General features: G+C 37.8%; 1 protein-coding gene and 1 long non-coding RNA gene across 11 annotated transcripts in view; one reads left to right on the plus strand and one right to left on the minus strand.

The window, feature by feature from the left end:
- pcbp3 (poly(rC) binding protein 3) overlaps positions 1–21,495 on the minus strand; it is a 67,004-nt gene that overhangs the window by 33,840 nt on the left and 11,669 nt on the right. For 5 of the 6 annotated variants that reach the window (XM_007552272.2, XM_007552271.2, XM_016671614.1 and 2 more), the window contains exons 2-3: positions 2,221–2,276; positions 1,954–2,019 (exon numbers count right to left, since the gene is read on the minus strand). The gene's annotated coding sequence lies outside the window, so the exon portion shown is untranslated. The remainder of the gene's footprint in view (positions 1–1,953; positions 2,020–2,220; positions 2,277–21,495) is intronic. The other variant, XM_007552269.2, reaches the window with a different exon arrangement.
- Positions 9,174–20,223, plus strand: LOC103138152 (uncharacterized). Of its 5 annotated transcripts, none has more exons than XR_001662139.1 (7): positions 9,174–9,387; positions 9,528–9,593; positions 10,754–10,835; positions 11,370–11,411; positions 11,770–12,063; positions 13,425–13,556; positions 14,780–15,655. It is a non-coding gene; the product is annotated as an uncharacterized LOC103138152 (long non-coding RNA). The 5 variants fall into 5 exon arrangements; XR_001662141.1 differs by having other exon boundaries at positions 12,001–12,063; XR_001662140.1 differs by lacking the exons at positions 13,425–13,556; positions 14,780–15,655 and adding an exon at positions 19,927–20,223.

The raw sequence follows: 21,495 nt of genomic DNA on the forward strand, positions 1-21,495 counted from the left end.
AGAGCCTCCAGTCCAGACTGGATTCAAACTGGATCTGGTTTTAAGGTCTCCTGGTTTCCATCTGCAGGTCGGCTCTGCTGAACTTCCTGCTTCACGTTTCCTGAAATTCATTTCTTTGCTTCTCAGGGAAACGACTTTCATTCTTCATGTCCAAACACAAAGATCCTCTGCTTGGAGAATCCGACTTCTCAGCAAAACCTTCCTGCTCTCACCATCGATCTGCCAAAGAACCTTTTCATTATTTATCTTTGCTCAACAAACAGGGTAAAAACGGAGCTCCTCCTGAATAAATTGTACCTTTGCTTCACGTCAGAGGACCAGTTCTGTGTAATTTGGAGCACCAAATGGCTGCAAATGGAAGCATGTGAAGATGACCGACTTCCTGAGGCCGGTAATTTCCCCAACGCAGCCAGGAGGAGCTCAAAGTGAGATTTCTGATTTCTCCTTCGCCACCAGGCAGAACATGTTGTTATCCATGAGAAATTACAGATCCCTGTCAGCAGCACGTGTTATCCCAACTTCTGGAGGCTCCATTTTTAATATTTATTGTTTCTACAGGCACTCCACCAATCTTAACCTTCCAATAAAGCTTTTAATATCTTAGAAAGCCTGAAGGAGTCTAAAAAAGTCACAGTTTCCAAGCTGTCCTTATTATTCAGTGTGCAGTTTGTGAACCAATCATAAAAATCTAAGCACACCATATGATCCAGCAGCTTGTTGATCAGGAGCAGCAGCGCTTCGCTCTGGGTTTCTGTTTGACTCTTTCAGTCTCTCACATTATTGTGTAGCTTTTGTTTTGTTTGAATTTATTATTATTAATGTTATTAATAATATTTGTTTCTGAAGCTCTGCTAACTAAAAGCAAAAATTACAAACTTTAGCATGTTGATGCTAAAGCCTCATCAACATGCGATTTAGCAGAAGCTAATGCTAAAGCGCTAACTTCAACCATGCTGATACCCCACGTGTGTCGAAGGTGCAGAATAAACGTTGGTTTGCTGCGACCGCATCACAGGCGGAGAACATGAAGAAGGAAACAAAACTGCTGTGTTAACAGGCTTCCCCCACTTCAAAATAAGAGCATGAATATAAACGTCTAGCTACTTGGAGAGTTCTTAACAGCCTATAACCAAAACTTCAACAAAAATGTTGAACTTTATTCAGCTGAATGTTTAGAAAACAGCTTTGCAAATTAGCGCTTCAGAACTTCTTAGGAAAAATTTATCTAGGGGAAGCTAACCGCGCTAAAGGTTTTCAAGGTTAGCAAAAGCCCTAAGCTACAGAGTAGCACTGTATTAGCTTATTAGCAGAAATGTGCCAACCACTGCTCCTTTGGTCTTATGCTGCTTTCAGACCGAACGCAGCAGCAGAGGACGTTGTTCCAGACGTCTTATTCTTCGTTTAGCTGCAGCTTTTATTCAGTTCAGTTCATGAATACTTTGTTGATCCCTGAGGAAGTTAAATGTTGTAATTCATATTAATTCAGAACTCTTAACATCATGTTATCTTCTTTCTTGGGCTTTCTTTGTAGACTCTTCCTAACCTTAACCCTAAGGTTAAGTTCAGTGTCATGAACTTTCACCTTTAACCTGCGAGCTGAGTCCCTTAGCGTCTTACATGGAGCTCTTTGGGAATAATCAGTCCGTCTTGGCGTTGTGTCAACCTGTCCTGACTGATGAAGTCCAGTTTGTCTCTCTTACTTCCTGCTCTCTGTGGTTTTTCCATAGCGGCAGAACGCCGTGCCGTTGTTGCAGGCTCTGTTCGACCAGCTCTACCTCCTTTTACTGAACATATTTTAACTCCAAGATCATGAAAATGGTTGTGATTTTGTTAGATTTCCAACAAATTGCATTTATTTTAGCATTTTTGACATTTGAACAGATTCTTTTAACTGGATTTAGGTTGGAAAATGTACAGAAGTTCATAAAAATGCACTTTATATGTAGGACTCACTTTGCTGCAGACGTTGAGCCGAGGTGTTTTTAGACCAAATTACCTTTGGCAGCTGGGCTTAAGGATCTGTTAGAGAAAGAAAAGAAAAACTGTGCGTTAACGATGCTCCGAGGATATTGCTGAATATTTCAAAGCACATCATTCATCTGATGTTAGCAGACATTTCTACAGAGCCACACAGCAGCATGGGCTGAACCCGAGCGAGTTTATTCTTTTAAAGCGGCCCGTTTAATGGCCCATCAGTGGAAATGTGCTGATGTTTCTTACTGTGTGAAGCTGAGGTCTTAGCAGTCAGCACTCCAAACAGAACCAGAGAGGAATCCCTGGAAAGATAAGAAATTATTTATCACAACGGTAACCTGGCTGTATGATTGTGCAGCAACAGCGCCCTCTGTCGGCCACCATCCGATCATGTCATTAAAACGCACAGCTCCTCTGAATACACCCGTAAGCGCATGCTGCCCTCTGCTGGGGATTTACATAAAAACATAATAAACCTCTTTAGTTTACAGTAAACATGTACACACAAACATCTCAATCAGAACTTTTTATTGTAATTTTTCACCAAAAAATGTAAACCTGCCCACAGGCTCTGTTTTAATATCAATCAAACCAATAAAAACTCTAATTTTCTGCATTTACAAATAAAAACAAACTACACTGAACTTCAATGTAATCTATACGTATTGTACAATAATCCTGCTAAGAAAAAAATGTGAATTTGAGTCTGGAAAAAATCAGATGTTTGAAATTGAGAATTTTTGGAAATCCTGAATAAAATCACTGTAGATGTTTTCTTTTGTTTGTAACTTTGACAGTTTGCTCCACTGGAAACAATTTTACCAGCCAAAGTGAATTTAAGATTACTGCAAACTTTTCCCCATCTGTCATTTTTTTGTCTTTTAAATTACATTCACATACTCTTAATGTAAGTTTGACCTCACTACACACTTCTCTGCTAATTTTTTCATTTGAAAACTATAAATTTGCTTCAGGATCTGATTCCTCCTTCCTTCCTTCATTCTGTAAATCAGTGAGATTTAAGGAAACTCTGGCCTCTAGATGGCGCCATCCACACGTTTTTGCCGCCAACCAGTTTCTCTTTGTTCCTTCTGACTCCGATGGTGACGGTTTTATTTAGCTTTAAGTCTCTTTGTGAAGTTACACATTCAAAAATTAACAGCAATAATTGGGGTTATTTAGTCAGTCATAGGAGAAAAAAACAAAGGTTAATTTTTCAAACTCAGTGTCATTTTCACCATAAACCAATTTATAAATTTGAGTTTCCAGCTAAATATTAAATTACCAAACACAATATTTAGTTTACTAACTAAATATTTGATTTGCAAGGTAAGTATTCAGTGTTAAGCAAAAATATTTAGCTTGCAAGCTAATTATCTCTACATATATATTATATAATATCTTGCAAGATATTATCTCTATAAGCTCTGAGGTGGTTAGATATTAGCTCAACATTTAGCTAGTTTGGAGCTAAATTAATATGCAAAGTAACTTACTGATAAGTGGAAGTAGACTATCACAATAAAAGCTGGGTCTTGTGAACATTTTTATAAACTCCTGTTGGTGAGCTGCACAGTTAAATGGCTCATCTTTTGTTTTAAGCTAAAATGTACAAGAAAAGTTGAAAGTTTGCTAAATAAATATTTAGCCACCCTCTAAAATAGTTTTTTTTTTAGCTTGCTAAGTATTTGGTTTGAGGATAGATATGTAGCTAACTAACTAAATATTTAGATTTAAATACATTTCTTAACTTGCTTGTAAAATATTTAGTCTGAAGCCAGATATTTAGCTAGTTAGCTGAATGTTTAGTTATCTAAATATTTAGCTTAAAACAGAAACATTTAGTTAGCAAAATGTTTAGTTTCAAGCTAAATATTTTGCTAGCAAGTTAAGAAATTTAATTTTCAAAAACTATATTTAGTTAGTTAGGCACATAGCCTGAAACAAATACTTAGACTTGCCAGCTAAATATTTTGTATATTCAGCTAAATATATTTCATATATTTAGGTAGCAAAATGTTTTGCTTCCTAAAAATACAAAATATTTAGCTAGCAAGTTAAATAGTCAGTATGAATCTAAATATTGAGTTAGCTAGTTAAATAAAGTAAAGGTTTAGCAAGCTAAAATATTAATTTAAAGGTTGTAGCTAAATATTTAGCTTGCTAACTCTTCCATTTACAAATTAATGAATAATTTGGTGAAAATGTATATAAATAAACCTCTTTTTTATTGCTGTTATTTTTGCCAAACGACTCGTTTGACTCATGTGAGATCACCCCTGGGCAAATTTATTCACTCTTCCGAGGAGTTTTTATACTTTTAAATGACTGTATTGTACGGAAAGTAAAGAAAAAGGATTAATTTGAGTGTTTAACCTTAAATAATCTAAATTACCACACAGGCTGAATAATCTCATCCTCAGAAGCGAGGAGGCGATCTGATCTCTTTCTGCTTCGGCTTTGGGGGGAAGGGTGCGGGGCCCTCAGGTCCCCAGAGGTGAAACTCTATTAGCACCCAGCATGAAAGTCAATGAAAGGACCCCAGCGAGTGCCGGTCCCCTGACAGTATTAATGTTTAATGATATCTAAAAGGGCTAATTCCCCCAGCCCTCCCTGTTGCTCTTATCCTCTCATTAAACATCCTCGCAGTGTCTTCACTTCCTGCGATTAGAGCGCTGACCCCGGCTGCCGAAGGACTCACCCTTCACCGATTATAAATTCATCTGCTCCGTCTCTTTTCCTCCTCTTTTCAGAAACCGGAAATGTTAGGGAGGAACGGCAGAATAGGACCGAATTAGAAAAATTAAAAAGTGAGTTCATGGACCGGTCATCCCTTTTGTAATACATTTTAATCTCTGAATAACTCTCTACTCTTTCAGTCAAACTGAAAGCTAAAGAAGGAACAGAAACAGAATATACGGTTAGGCTAACTCACCAAAACTACATAAAACTGATGTTACATGTTCAAACCCACGGTTCTTTTAAAGCATCTGATCAGTTTACAGCTGCTAGGTTTCATTTCTTTGAGGAGGAAGAAGCATAAACCTCACTTAGATCTTGACAAAAGTTCACAACTTAGTAAGTTTCAAACCTGAAATTATTTTGGCATGATTTTCTCGAGATAATCAGTTCGCTATTGTGGTATCTAAGGCTAACAAGCTAGTCATCTGAAGAAATAGGCTTCTGGTTTTCTTTAATGAGGAATTAGTATTGTTTTTATACTTGTACATGTTTTATTGTTTAATTTTGCTGTCATTACATTTGGAATTGATTAGTCAAATCATGTTTAATTGACATTTACAGCATATTTATAGTTAAATTAGCTGCAGCTGCTGGCCCTGGCCTCCCATCTCACACACTTTCACAGATGAAAGTGTGTGAAAACAGGTGCACAATTATGCAACCATACATCTTTGAAAAGCAGAAGTGAAGCCTCCTGCGCAACTAACAAGAATGCAGCAAGTGGTTTCTGGACGGTAAGTCAACCATAAAACAATTGTCTTTTCCAGCAGCCATAGACCAAATGTCCTGGAACTCTGCTGGGGTTGCTAAGTAACGGGGCGGAACTCTGCTCATGTTGCTAGGTAACGGTGGAACGCTGCTCGTGTTGCTAGGTAACATCTAGGCTTTGCGGGGGTTAGTAGGTGAAGAGCAGTTTTTGCTGATTTCTGACTCAACATTCAAAAGGTTTTTGAAATGACTCATTTTCTGACAACAGATAATATTAACTTATTGCTAAAAACTGTCTCAGTGTTTCTTTAAAACACCTGGGTTGTTTTTAGAAGCAGTAGAAACCTAAATGGAAATGGTGCTAACTGTGAATTTTACATAAAAGGTATCCGTAAGTGTCAGAAAATATGCTGGCAACTGAATGAAAACATTACAGTAAGTAAAAATAATGTGTTGCAGTGCTTTCTTTGTTTCTCTAACCTGAGGCGTTCGGCTCCAGAATATACGGTGACATTAAAAAAAACAGATGTTTCCCCCTGGCAGTGGAAACCTTTAGCGCGCCACCAAGCATGCACGCACAACACCAATATATCCACGAGGACACACAAGCTCACGCATTGCAGGCCAGCGAAACGTCCGAGGAAATGCTTATTCCCACAAACTCACTCCAGAGAGACCGCGCAGCACTTAAGTGGTCACCGTCAGGAGCTTAGCTGGCCCCGGTGAGCATTTCTGAAACTGCTTGTTTGGTTAACTCTGTCAGCCAAACACACAGGAGCTCCATCATTCACAGTCCGACTCCTGGCTTCACTTTGAAGTCTTTGTGAGGAAGATGACTGGGCCTCGTCGTTTGTTAGGGGGATTAGTTTATTGGGGAGTGTGCATCTTAACTGAAGCAGTTCAAGGATTTCTGCATCGGAAGGTTTTTTGTTGCTGTTGTTGTTGAATGCTGACACTGAATGAGCATCATGCTAACACCACAACTGATGTGTTAGACAATCCCTACAGAGCACACAAAGCCGGAGTTTCCCCTTCATGGGCAGTTTCAGGTTGCTGAAGTTCACAGACTTCTGGTGTAAAGATTGTTGAAAAGCAGCTGCTGTAGCTTGATGGAAAAATATAAGAAAAACTGCAGCAACTGATTCAGTTTATTTATCGTCATTGTAGCGTCCCGGTTGAAAAGATGGTCTCTCTAACTGATGGCTCACGTTTCTTTATTCAACAGCCTTTGTACATGAACACACCGAAAGAGCTACAAACATACAAATAAAATATCATTAGTAACTCTTCATGGTTCTAACCTTTTACCTTAAACCTTACTTTATGTAATATCATTAAATTTACAATGTATTTAATTAACTATAACATTTCTATGTTACAAATGAACTAAAACGTATTCCAACTGTTTGACAGTTAATCAAATATTAACACCATTTCATGTCGAAACATAAACATCACGCTCAATAAATACAATTCACTCATCAAACCACCCACCTTGTTCCCTCATCAACCGAGCGCCAGCTAATTGATTGTCTGGACCTTAATTGGACTATTCCTTAGTTATCTCCCCTCAACCGTGACTCGTATGCTCGCTCACTCTCTGCACTATGTCCAAAACAGCCAACCGTCAGTTTGTGGAGATCGCCTAGCAACCTTGTCCCCCCCAAAAACCCCTCAAATCAAAACATCGGTCAAAAGGCAACAAACAACTCCTGGCCAAATGAGGAAACAACAACACCAAAACAAACAAAAAAACAACAACACCAAAACAAATATATATGTGTATCAATAAAGTCATTTACAGTCATCACAAAGTCATAAGTCAAATACAGCAAGTTCAGATCAATAACAATACACAAATGACATGAATTATAGATGTGAGGGAGAGAAGAAAGGAAGTGAAGAAGGAAAGAAAGTAAAACGATAAATTAAGGAATGAAGGGAAGAAAATAAGTGAGGAAGGATGGATGGTCTACAGTTGTAAGCATTTTCTTCTGCAGCTTCAGTTTGTTCTCTTTAATCTCCAACTGGATACTTTCAATTTTACTCAAATTTACTGTTGCTTTCCTCAATAAAATTTTTAACTTTTATCTGATTCTGTACAACAATAAAACAACCCTGCAGCATCTGACCTCCTGATACACAAACAGAGCGAGAGCAGCAACAGACATCCACCTACAAACGTCTGTAAAAAACAAAAAAATGATAACTGAAGGTCCAATATGTAGCTTTTATAAAATATATATTTGTATGTATCTGTTGAAACTGTCACTTTGTTGTGACAATTAATGAGACAGTTAGTCCTTGAAAAAACTCAGCTCCTCCACCTTCTCCCAGTTCGAACTAGAAACAACCAATCGGAGACAGGAGGCGGGTCTTAGCACTGTCAATCACAATCTCGTGCCACACTGCAGTTAGCATAGCCTGTCGTCAATGTGGAGGCTAATTGACATAGCCACAGATGACAGCAGATAAACAGTTTTCCTGTAACGACGAGTTGTTTCTCTGCCATTAGCGCATTTAGCAGCAACTTCATGAAAGTGATTGACAACACTAAGCCCCTCCTTCTGGTTCTGACTGGTTGTTTCTTCAGACAGCAAGATAATTTTTTTTCACAGATTATCTGTGTCATAAACTTTTACAACATGGTGAGAGTTTCAACAAATATGTAAAAGATGTTTTACATATTTTGAATTTTTTCTTATAAAGAACATACATAATTACATAATTCAGCTTTAACAAAAGATTTATAACCTTTACATAATAATGAATTCAAAATGAAAATGAACATTGTTTTTGAATGAAAACGCTTCCAGTTTAGTGATTTTTCTGTCTGTGATTCACTGAGTGGGCCTGTCCTTCATCATGTCTGTTACTGGGACCAGTTTAACCTTTCATCAGTCCCAGCAGGTGTTCTTCCTTACTCCTTCTAGATAAAGTGTGCATTTGAGTTGACTCTTAGGTACTAAAAACAAAGAATTAAACTGTCGTGTTAATTCTCTGCATAATTCTTTGCAAAGAATTAACACGACAGACTGAGCAACCTTTGTTTTTTCACCTGCGTTATGTGGATTTTCTGCATGCGGAGTTGCACACAGCGAGTTTCCTGCATGAACTGCAGGACAGGCGCAAAAAGCAATCGACCAGGCTTCCTCTGGAGATGGAATTGCTAGCCGTAAATCTTGAACATGGACGTATTTATGAGCAGAGACGTTTGCCTTTCCGCCGGCTCATCACACGGACTGTCTGCTGCTGGACTGCATGTTTGCTTTCTGCTGGCTTCACACACACAGACACGCACACGCACACACACACACACACACACACACACACACACACACACACACACACACACACAAAACAGAAATAATAGGTACATGTACCTTTAAATTAGCTTCAGTAGACGCTCTTAATTGGCCCATCTAATGTTAGCACATGTTCTTCTGAACGGCAGCAATGTCCAAACTTTTTACAACATGAGCCAAAATTGTCAAGTCAAAAGCTCTGGTGGGTCAAAAAAAATTAGAAAATGGCTCTTTGGGTTTTAAAGGGGAAAAAATCAAAAAGCACAACAGCTGTTAATATAGAAAATGCTTACTACAAATTATTTTTCTGCCATCGTTTTGGCCCCCCCTCTAGGTGTGGCGCCCACAGATAATGTGGAACACACATTTAAATATGGCTTTAATGATAATAATAATAAAAAAATCCTTTAAACTCTCATGAAAATGGGAAGATTTATTATTTTAACAGTTGTTAATTATTTTGGGTGAATTATTGTCATGACCAGCAATTAAAGGGTTAACTTTTCAGGAAGAAAATCGCTAGCATTGGTCTTAACCAATGAGCTCTTTTCAAGTGGCGCATTGTCCCGCCCACCACCTCTGTGGTTTCCTCCTTCATTTCCGTTGCGACTTGATCGCTGAGGTGCTAACTGAACGCAAAAGATTCACGGAAGAAGAGGTACAAAAAAACTATATAAAACGAATCGTTAGCAAACATTGCTGATGCTAAGAATGGTTTTATGTATGTTTACTGTCGAAACGATGAGTTAAGTTTACCATTGTTAACTTGTTCGGTTCTCTCTGTGCTTCTGGTTGTAGAGCGAACAACCAGGAGGTTGGAGGCGGCGCCATTTTGTGCTGCTGTGCTGTCCTCTGGTGAGACCGGTGAGCAAATTATTTCACCTATTCGTTATTTATTTGCACCTTTATCAGTTCACTGTTGAATAGAATGTTTATAGGATTTATTAAAGAAGTAGTTTACAATTTAAAGTTTTATTTGCTTAAAAATGTGATTAAATTTGTAAAAATTTAAGCGATGACTAAATAAGCATTTAAAACCAATGCTAAGATTGCTACGTTTATCACTATTTTCAATGGAAAACATGGTTAATGTTGCAGGGAGTACTTCTAAGTGCTAACCTGTTGTGAAATGTTATTATTTGTAAATGTATTGTGTTTTTTTATGACTTTTGTTGACATGTCGGTTTTTTTTGTTTTCGTTGATGTATGCTGGTAACTTGTGTTACATGCTCTCAAAAACTTTATTGCAGTTGTTTGCAGAAGAAAGTTTGAAATTGTTTTTAAATTTTAAACCTTGAATTTGCTCTATTTTCTTGATGAGTTAGATTTTTGACCTACATTTATAGCTATTTAAAAATCCAGTTATTCAGTTTTCAGTTAAACAAACTAAAAATCAGTTTGAGTTCCTATTTATTTGTTTTAATTTGAGAGTAAAGATCAGAGCGCCTGGTTCTGAGCTGATAATGGCTCTCTGGCGAAAGCTGCGGCATTATTAAACATGTTTTATCTCCTTATAGAGGAATCAAGCTGCTTGGTAATACATCTTAATGTAAAGAGTAAAATCAAGTAATATTTCCTGTCAGAAAAAATGATTGGTCAACAGTTTGCAACCAGTCATCCATCAGATTTATTAAAGCCGGCACTTTTCAACCACAGAAAAAATATGTACCAGTCAGGTGAAAACCAGCTGTGCAATAAGCACACAGAGGAGGAGGAGGAGGCCGTTTCATGATGCATGGAAAATATTTGGCTGACTTTGTATTAATATGGTGCTGGGATGCAGTGGATGCCTTAAACAGCCTCATTGTGGGAATTATATTTCTGTCTAGGGAGAAAAATCAGAGTTTCTGAACTGGACCCAACTCTGGAGGGTTGTAAATACAATCCAATTAAAATAATTTAAAATTAACTTAAAATCATATTAACACTACCTGTTTGTGGACAGTAAAAATTGCAACATAATAAAGTATTGTAGTATTTACCCAAATTTTGGGGTAGTAAATCGGATTGTGCTCGTGCACCAGAAATTATCCGGTCTCCTCTGGAGCTCAAAGCGACACAGACACAGGAGGTTAACCACCAACCTCCAACTGACTGCGTCTGAATGTAAGTAAAAACTCTATTTATTTCATGTTCATATGGTAAATGTTAACTTATTTTATGGTTCAGAAGAGTTGTCAGAGTGCTTTATGTAATGTACCATGTAAGCATTTGAAGCAGAACATTTTAATCGGTGACTACGGTGCTTTTTGGGGTGGTTTTAATCAAAAACAGGGATCATTGTTAGAGGTAATTTTAATGTAAACATTCACAAGAGATGCTGCATCGCGGGTTTGTGTTCACATGAACTTGTTCTGCATCATTTGGTACCAATATTTACTGGCGCTGCAACATCTTGACTCTGTAACGGTTTGTTAGAGTGCAATGGCCGACGCATCCTTATATTTCCTGGATGTTGTTGGTTGTTGGTTTGATGATAGAAGATGCTCTGTAATGACGTGAAGCGAAAGAATCTCAGCGGTAAAGGAGTAATCCGTCTAATTTTACACCGGATGTTGTTTCACCTGAATCACAGAACTGCTGCCTCTCCATAATGGCTAAGTTTATGTCAGCTAATTCTGTTTCTGTCTTTATTTACAGATCAACAGCATCTTCTATAACCTCAAGAAACTGCCATCAGAGGTAAAATGATAACTGAGAAACTGTTACTCAAGTAAAGGTACTACGAATAGGCCTGTCACAATAACAAATTTTTCTGGATGATAAATTCATGTTATTGTGTATTTAAACACATAACTTTTAATTTTAAATGATCTTTTCGATGATTTTCTAATTTAAGACAAACAACTTGTAATAAAAGTCAAACTAATATTCATAATTTCAGCAGATGATTAGGCTCCTGACGTGTGTGCTCTTTCACACAGATGTTACAGAGGATGAACACACTAGATTAACCATTATGAGGCCTCATCTATCACACACAGACTTCCAACAGCCCATGAAATGATCAGACTCAGTTTACTTCACTTTTATGCTGCAGGACTTTGCTCTGCGAACATTTACGTCCAATTATTCACGTTTCCAAAGAGCTTGAGGCGCTGCGAAAACCACAACATTGTCTCTTCATCTCTTCTACTACCTGTATCTCCTCATCTATAAATTACCATGAGGCTCTGATAAAACACGTGAAAGCCATTATTAACTTCAAACAACAACAATGTATGTTTATCTAGAGGTCTATTTCTTCATTAATGCCAGTTCCTCATTACAGATTCTTCTCTTCTGAAAACAAGATAAAAATGATAGAAAACAAGAAGTTTTTCCCATATTACAGGTGAGAAAATCTGCTAGTGGAGCTAGTACATTTTTATCAATGTTCAGATTTTATTGGCTTAAGATGAGGGTCTGCATGTTGCTGAAAAGTTACTTATAAGTTAGTTTTTGTCTTATTTAAAGTACAATAAGATATTTGCACCAGAATCTGGGCAAAAATACTTGGTTAGATTTTGTATTCGCATTTTAGTGTTTCAACTTTAAACATGCTAATGATGCAAACTCCAAAACACACACACACACACACACACACACACAGGCAACAGAAAAACACAGCAAGCGGAAAAATGCTGCAATAAAAATCTACAATTAAAAAAAGTACAAATGAAAAACACTGTAACAAGAAATGGAAGCGAAAATGTTTTACTTTTTTCTTGTATTATGACTTTATTCTCACATATTTTTGTATTATTACAACTTATAAGTTTATTAATGTAACATTTTCTCATAACTTAAATCTTGTATTATTTTGACTTTATTCTTGTAAAGTTATGACTATTTTATTATTTCTACTTTGCTCTTGTATTACAACTTCATTCTTGTAACAGACTTTATTCTCGTAGTTTTAAAGAATTTTATTATCCTGGCCCTAATAAATACTCTGCCCTAATAAATACTCTGCCATACTTTTCAGTGTGAGATTCATTTGCAGTGAAAAAAAAAAATACTACATTTTGAGGCTTTCTTATGTTTTTACCAGGAGAAACGGTAAGTGTGAACGGTGCTGCATATTAATGAGTGCATGAACAAATTGCGTTTAAAGACCTTTTTGATCTTTATAAGCCTCATGCTGTTTTGAATCCATAAGTTCAAACAGTTTATAGATAAGACTTCCTTTTTGGCACCCGTCCCACTGGGGAAACCACATTATATAAGTCTGTTTGGAGTCTTGTTGCTGAAAAGCGGCAAAAATCTGATTGTACTCTCTATGAACCAACATATTTGTTACACTGGTTGCCTTGAAGGCATCTGGACAGCTCTGAAGCCCAGGCACATCCAGATGAACAAAGGTTGATGCAGCAGAGGTGAGGAGTCGCCTTTATGCCGGCTGCAGTCTGGGGGAACATAGAGGCGCAGGTTTAAGATGTGTGTGTCTGCAATGTGTGTGTCAGGGGAAGTCTTATATCCTGTTGTATTAAGCAGCATTTGACATCCTTGCGCTCTCCCAACGCAGAGCCTTTCGCTGACACGAAGACGACACCAAAACCCAAAAACTCTTTGATGTTCCAGCTTTTAAACGTTTAATCCCAAACAAGCAGCAGATTTTAAAAGCCTCCTCAGTTTAAGAGTCTCTCTAGTTTTCCACATTTTTTCACCCACATGAATCCATAGAGAATCATGGAGACCTGTTTCCCTTCCAAGCATTCAGACGTTCCTGTGAACAGAAACTGGTCCTGATCGACAGCTCTTCAGATATTGTGAAGATATCAGCTGCTTGTTTGAGGCTCTGCAACGTCAGCATCATGCAGTGTGTGCAACACAGCGCCCCCAGTGGTGAGGCACATCTCATCACTCGCTTTTCTCCAATATATTTAAACACGCCATGCTGAAAATCAACATCTTTGACCATAAAAATTTTAAAATCAAACAACCAAATGAACAAATGGATTTCTTCTATCATTGTTAGTATTTGATTTGTCATTATGTGAGTTGAATAACTGCTCTAAAAACAACAAATAAAATATTATGAATGAAAAATAAAGTTAAAGAAAAAGACTTTCATAAAGTTTGGAAATCTGTTGATCAAGACCAACATGGCTGCTTGGAGGTAAAAAAATATATGATTCATAAGTAGAAACCTTTTATAGGGATTTTGTGTAACTTTTCAAGGTATATTTCATTAATTATTTTGTAAAGAACATGCAGGCACAAAATTTGAAGGTTTCTTGGAAGAAGTTTCCCATAAGTCTACTGTGATGCAAAAGGATTGCGATGTTTTTGGTTGTGGTTAGCGAACTGAACAGCTAGCTGCGCTAACCCTCACAAAACTTTAGCATTAGTTCTGCTAATGCTAAAGTGCTATGTCGGCATTGTATTTTGTAGAAGTTAATGCTAAAGAATGTGAGTAAGGAAATGGCCCAACAGTAACGTCAACACAGATGTTGAACTTTATTTAACTGAAGGGTTATAAAACCATCAAGTAAAGACTAAAACACAAATGTTGAATTTTGTTTTGAACTTTGTTAGGTTCAAAACAAAGTCGGAGGAATCTGGGTGCGCTAAACATCTTCAACATTGGCTAAAGCAGTAGAGGAAAAATTAACTATGCTATTAGCACATTAATGTCCACCTTTGGTCTCTGTGATGTCATAAAAATTATCCATGTATACAGAATACATTTCTGCTTATTCGAAGCAATTGTTTACTCACAGTTTTAGCTATAGTTAAGTGCATATTTGAAATATATTGTCTCAAGATGGGCTATGAAAAGTCTGCAGGTGACAAAGATAGAAGGACACGATGGAGAGGAAACAAGGATGTAGAAAACTGGAGGCTCTCGCCGGCTCCGACACAGTTTCAGAGGTCCATTAAATGAATAATGGAGGAGGCTAAGAGCATTTCCTCCATCTTAATGTGGAAAGAGGAGGAAGAAAGTTTTCAACGAGGCTTTTATGTAATAAGGGGGTAACCTTAAAGACATGGGTTCTCTGTATGATTGTATTGAATTATTTTACTAAAGATTTGAGCTGCGCATTTCAATTTCTCTCTACTTTCAGAGCTGTCCCCATTTTTCGAGCATTTTTCCCTGAGAAGAAAACTGGGAAAAGCGACCCATAGAAGTGTGTTCTCAACCTCTGAAGTCCTTCCCTGCACCCCCTCCACCCCAACATCTGCTTAAGCTCACTTTTCGGCATTCCAGCTGACTTAGCATCCTTTTCTGCAGATGCTTCTGTAGCTGCACAAGAAGAGGAAAAAAAACAGCAGTCTAAAAATAAAAATAAATAACAGCTTTGAGTAAAAGTGTGTCAGGGAAAGAGCGATGACTTCTATGTTCTGAATTTCTACTGTTGAGTAGAAAAATGAGACTGAGATGAAGCTGTGAATAAGAATAAAACAGCAAAAAAATCTGCAGTTTATGTTCACTCGTCATGTACAGAGATATCACTTTTTAATTATTTGAACCGTTCTTGATGTAAGGACACCATCCATTTTGGATTTGGTTGTAAAAGATTATTTAGTAAGTAATCTGTTGTTTATTGTGGTGATTAATCAAATAAAATAAATACATGAAATTTAATTTTACTAAAAACATTTTAATGCACAAAATGCGATATGATTTAAACATGTAAAGTTTGAAGTACAAAAACTTTTTAAAGTGTAAAAAGATGGAAAATGAAACATTTAACATTTTAAAAAAATTAAAAGGCAATCTTCATTATATTATACTTTAAGTCTCAAGTTTGGAGAAGATTCTGTATGAATGATCACAGAAAAAATGTAGTCCTCTGCAAAGAGAACATGGCGTCCATTAAGGAGGTTGATGCATGTAGTAGATGTTTCCTGCTGAGGTATTTGAGGATAAACTCCATTTCTATTGTGTAGTAAATGCACTGAGCCTGTGTTTTCTAGTTAAAGTAATCCTACTCCTCTAACACGTTCTTTCTCTTTTTTGGCAGCGATTCTTTCTGTTCCTCAGTCTCTCTCCTTAGATGCTTAGTAGCGCTTAGCATTCGTCAACAGCTCATTGGTGAAAGAGAGCGTTGCGCAACACAAGTAATGATCCGACTGGAAAACGGCGTGCTAATTGGGAAAACATAAGTTGGCGAAGCTTCTTGGAGATTTTTTAAAATCAAGTTTGAATCATTTTGTTGAGTCATTACAGCTCCAAGTCCATCGACTTTGTGCATTGCACACCCCGTTTGCTAGACAACTGATGCATTGTTCTTACCACTAAGCAATTTTCCTTCATCTGATGGGGAACTTTGGTTCGAATGGCTGAAACCAGCAAGACAATGGTCCTAAACTGGCAACACAGAATGTTGCTAAAAATCCCAAAATTTTAATACATTTCGTCTTATCTGGGCTTATGATTTTTATACAAAGGAAAATGTTTGCAAAACATACATACATCAAAGAAAACGGTTAAATATTTGGGGCTTGCCAAAAAAATGGCACCGTGGGCTTCTGCCACTGCAAGTCTGGCTCTGGCCAAGTGTTTTAACTCCATCTAATTAAATACAGGTACATTTGTTACTGCATTTGTGGATTATTCAAATTTATAATTAAATATGCATATTTTCCATAGTTCTTTTCAAAATCTACTGATTTATTTAAAAAGTGTATTGGAAACCAACCAAGTTTAACTAAATCTAACAATTTTGTCCAGAAATGTGTTAAAATGGTTTACAAACTGCTAAATCAGCTCAGGATGTCTCATTATGTTGCCTCCAGTTTATATATGTTTGCTTCCATTGTGTCGGCTGAATCCTGAAGCATCCACAGTTGCTTCAGGATCTGTGGATCCTGAAGCATCCACAGTTGCTTCAGTTGATTATATATCAACTGAAGCAACTGTATATATTCTAGTTTAAACATATATAAACTGGAAGCAAACAGTTTATATATGTTTGCTTCCATTGTGTCGGCTGAATCCTGAAGCATCCACAGTTTCTGTTGTGGCCTCGGCCACCAACTGGGACCAATCTGTTGGTCAGGTGGGGCTCAGCGGTAAGCAGCCGAGGCCCGTCCTGCCAGCTCAGACCCCGCTCAACCCATAAACACACAACCCGCTGCAGAGCAAACCGTGCAGTCCATTCTGAATGTTCCCAAAGGGAATTCATTGTTCTACAAATTGTGATATTTCTGTTTCGTTTCGGCCAACATTTAGATGGAAATGGAAATGTTTGTATCCGACAGGAATTAGAATAACCTTTCTCACTGCAGCCAATAAACAAGGTCAGTGATGCAGAAACTGACATGCTGCCAGCGCCGTGCATATGGAAAGGCAGTAGACAGGAATAATGTACAGTTATGCACCAAATCTTTGAGCTACTACTAATTTTATTATGTTTGTCCCATGTACCAACAGTTTAGGGTTTCTGAAGGACGTTTGGACTTTTTTCACTCCTTTTCCATGCAGGCTGCTCTTTGTAAAGCCACTAAAATCTGAGCTCTGACCCAATAACTGACGGTTAGACACTTTAATGCAACTCCAGTTTGTTTATTTAGAAAGTCCGATTCAATCCGGTGAATGCCCTATTAAACTGATAAAAAATAAATAAATTAAAAAAAGCACTCTGGTTGGATTGAAGTGAACTATGTTGCGGTTTAATTCATGTGAACACCAAGCGGACCAGAGACCGCTCCTAAAGCTGGAAGTGGACTACAGTGCAGTGCATTCTGGGTAAACAAAACCAAAACAAACACTAGCAGGAGAAATGACTAGTGGTCTTTTACCGAAGACTAGAAAAATCCTACAAAATCTAAAATCTGACTCTACTCCGTTTTTGTTAACATTTTGTGAAAGAAGACATTGCATTCAGTGTCTTCTTCAGAGGTTTGTGTAACTTCCTTCAGTGGTTAATAGTGCAGCGCCCCCACAGGTGAGGACGGGAACAGGTTCCTCAAAGAGTTTGGAAAGGGATCTAAATTGCAAAATTTGTTTCATTTTCAATTTCTGCAGATCACTTTCACACTGCATTGTGTCAAACAAGCCAAACACTTTCAGCAAGTCAATGAAAAATAGGAAAAATATAATTTTTGAAAAGGCTGATTTTAAAGGCTGATTTAAAAGGACTGGAAAGCAATAAATGATCATCGGAAGGACAATTCATCTCTCAGGGCTTTGAATGTTTACAGTCATCGTCCTTTTGGAAGACCAATTTGAATCAACCCTTTAACATTCCTGGCTCCTGTATGGAAATGTTGCTTCTAATGTTTCCTATTTTGTAAAGTTCACTCCTATAACTAAACACACACATTAGTGCTTCAACATAGTTGGAATGCCATTCTCTCTCTTCACTTTATGTTCTGCTTTGTGCTCATCTGCAGGGTCAGTGTTTGGGTAAAATGATTGAAAATATGTAGAAAAGCAGCAACAGTCCAATCAGAAATCCTTAATGTTAGAGAGTGAGAAGGAATCATGAGAAATCAGCCAAATTAAAACTTTAGCACAGCAGCTTTTATGTTAAATACCACAGAAAACCTCTAATATATTTATTCCTGCATTCCCTCTGGACTGTTGGACAAGGCTGCCCAAAGAGCGCCCCGGGAGCCATTTGTGGCCCCTGACCCCCATTCTAGAAGAGTATAAGTTTGGCCCTCGAGCACAAGCTGTTGATGCAGATGGACACTTAATATTTATTTAGGACAAGATCTCACACATTCACTTAATTCATTAAAATGGAAAATATTATACTATGGAAAGTTTTAATCTTTTATAAAGCAGATTTCTGCTAAATAGTGGAGCCAATTTCTTTGTGTTGCTAACTTAGCGCACTTAGCTTCCCTTAAACTTTTATTTTGCTTAAATTCTGATGTGCTAATTTACCTGGCAGCTTTGTAAACTTTCAGCTAAATAAAATTTAACATAGATGGTCCAACTAGAGAACAAGATTTAAACATGAATACAATACCTAAGAGCAATAAGGAACATGTAATTTAGCACTTAGCTTAAGGTATCACTTTAGCATTAGCTTCTGATACATACTGTGTTGCTGTAGCTTTTTAGTGTTAGTGAAAGTAATATTTATGGTTATTTCTTTCGGGTTAGTGCTGCTAACTTTATAGTTGGTGATCATCACTGATATTCATTATGCATTTTTTCTTCCTTTGAGTGCTGTTAGCATAGCTAATTTTTCATTTAAAGAATTAACAGTTTTGCTAAATTTGAAAACATTTAGAGCTTAGCTTCACATAAATTGTTTAAAATCTAAAGCGCATATTTACTTGTAAACTTTCAGCTGGATAAAGTTTAACATCTGTGTTGAAGATTTGGTTATCGACTGTTAAGTATTCTTCAAGTACTTAGACGTTTATATTCATGCTCTTATTTTGAAGTCTGTTTACGCAGCAATCTTGTTTTCTCTCCTCAGTTTCTCCACCCGCTTTATGTTGCCATGTTAGGTATTAAAATGGTTGAAGTTAGCGCTTTAGCATTAGCTTAAGCTAAATACCATGTTGGTATAGCTCTTTAGCCTTAGCAGAACTAATGTTTATCAATGGTTTTAGAGTTAGCTTAACTAACTTTTAGCCAGTCAATAGGGTGAAATAAAAAGAAGGAAATTAAATATTTTCATAATCACTGTTTTTGTGCTTGGGACAGCAACTTTAGACCTCACTGTAATGGCAGCTGCTTCTGCTACAAGAGGAACAGTCCCAACAATGATTGACCCCTCAACTGATGTGTCAGTCATCAACCCATGTGACTATTTATCACGGTAAATAGTCCTGGCTGTGTCTGAATCAGCGCGTCGCCGATCCGTTCACCCTCTCAGACAACAGGTTTGCTCTCTGCAAGAGCTGTCACTGGCTTCCCACTTGCTCAAACGGAGAATGAGAAAAGTGCAGAAATCAGAATGGGAGAGCGAGGAGCTGACGTTCATCACTCGAGTGCCGAGGCTTAGCCTAAGAGGCTTGAATAATCAGTATGCTAAGCTGTCAGGGCGTGCGCTCACACCTACCACACGCTTACCAACTCCTGGGCGCTTTTTAATCAAAAAAACGCCAAGAGGCAGCCGACAGCGCCGAGAGATGAGCTTTAGAATATCTGTTACACTTTTCACTGACATTAACAAACATAAGCCGCAGAGACGCCTGTTTTTTTTCGGTTTCCTCTACTGTCTTGTTTCATGTGCTTACTTCATTAAATAATGTTCAGTTCCTGTGGTTAAATGTTTAAAACAAATGTACTTCCTGCATGCAGAACTCCTCCACTGGCCTGCAGAACCTCATTGTGGACTCAGAAGGCTCCATTCATCATTTGAGCTGAGTCATCTCAGAGAAACGGTGGCAATAATGGATAAATAATCGCGCTGCATTCACACACGGTGACGTAGCTGCACCCTGTCCGAGCTGGGGGCATTCAGAGGTCAAACCTGTGTGGAAAGGAGAGCTACCACTCGTTTTCAACTCGCTGCAGGACATGACCTTCCGTTTAAAGTCAGTGACAATCTACAGATGATTCCAAACTCATCTCTGAATACTTATACAAAAACTAGGCGTTGTGTCGCTCCACTATCAGCTGATCAGAGCTTCCTTGTCATCTCTGCTGGAACTTTAAATCCGAATGACGTTATCTGTTTAGATCGAAACGGGAGACTGAATCCGACTCTGCGTGTAAACTGCAGGAAGCTTCCTCACTGCTTATCAAATGTTAAACATCTGCGGATCTGATGCGATGCCAAGTTCACCTCTTCCTCATGATGAATCTGCTTAGTATTTAGTCTTCAGGCAGATGACTACCCAACTCTTGGTAACTGTCACTCTACAATCTGCACCGTTAGCTCACTAGTGAAAGAAATACTTTCACGAGGATATTTTTATTATTTATTTTTTTATTTCATTACAATCGAAAAAACTGTATCTGATTTAAAGAGAATAACTAAAAGATAAAAATGGTTTAACTTCAATTTGCTTGGCTAATTTCACTATTTTCTGTAAATTGAAAAATCAATATTTCACCTGCATACAATAATCAAACATGAAATAATTAATTTGTTTCCCATGAAGAGATGGGGTTGTACAGTCTGATAACCCCTTTAATCTTGTAGATCTGCATTTTACCAATGTATTTCTTTTAGCACATGCAAAAATGAGCTAACGGTAATGATCGTGCAGTGACGGCAACCTTCTTAACTTTACGTAGTTGAATACAAGCTACCATTAGCACTGCAGCAAAGAACAATCAGTTTTAGCTTTATTTCTGTGTCAAAGCAAATACTATATCTTGAAATCATCCCTGCTCATTAAAAAATAATAGTTGAAGCTTCAAGGAGGAAGGAATGCCTCTCCTTCCCGTCTTCCCTTTCAGTTGATGGGTCAGCCGTTCTCCAACAGAGCAACGCTGTAAACCTAAAAAACAATCCTTCCCGACAATAATTCATACCAGAAACCAAGGACCGGCGGTGCGAGGCATTACTGAAATTGAACGCGGCACCTTCTAAAAGTCGAAGCCATCCAGGAGAATTATGGTTGGTGAAATCTGAGGACCGTCCTGTCGACGAGGAGCAACAGAGTGATGTAATTTAAGCTTGTGAAGGTTTCAGAGATCAATCAGAAAAGATGGAGGGTAAATGAAGGCAGAAGCAAACTAGTGCAGTAGCTCCAGCCTTCCCTGCTGCTTCCCCAGCACCACTCTGGGTGGTGAGGGATGGTCATGAACAGGCGGCCCCCTCTAACCCGGCTGCTATTTTTATACCCGCTAATACAGGGGTGGAAGGAACCAGCTTAACCAGTGAAGTGACGAGAAAATATTGTCGTTGGCCTCGACTTC

This window comes from Poecilia formosa, unplaced genomic scaffold (assembly GCF_000485575.1).
Source record: "Poecilia formosa unplaced genomic scaffold, Poecilia_formosa-5.1.2 Scaffold47, whole genome shotgun sequence".
NCBI classification, from domain to species: Eukaryota; Metazoa; Chordata; class Actinopteri; order Cyprinodontiformes; family Poeciliidae; genus Poecilia; species Poecilia formosa.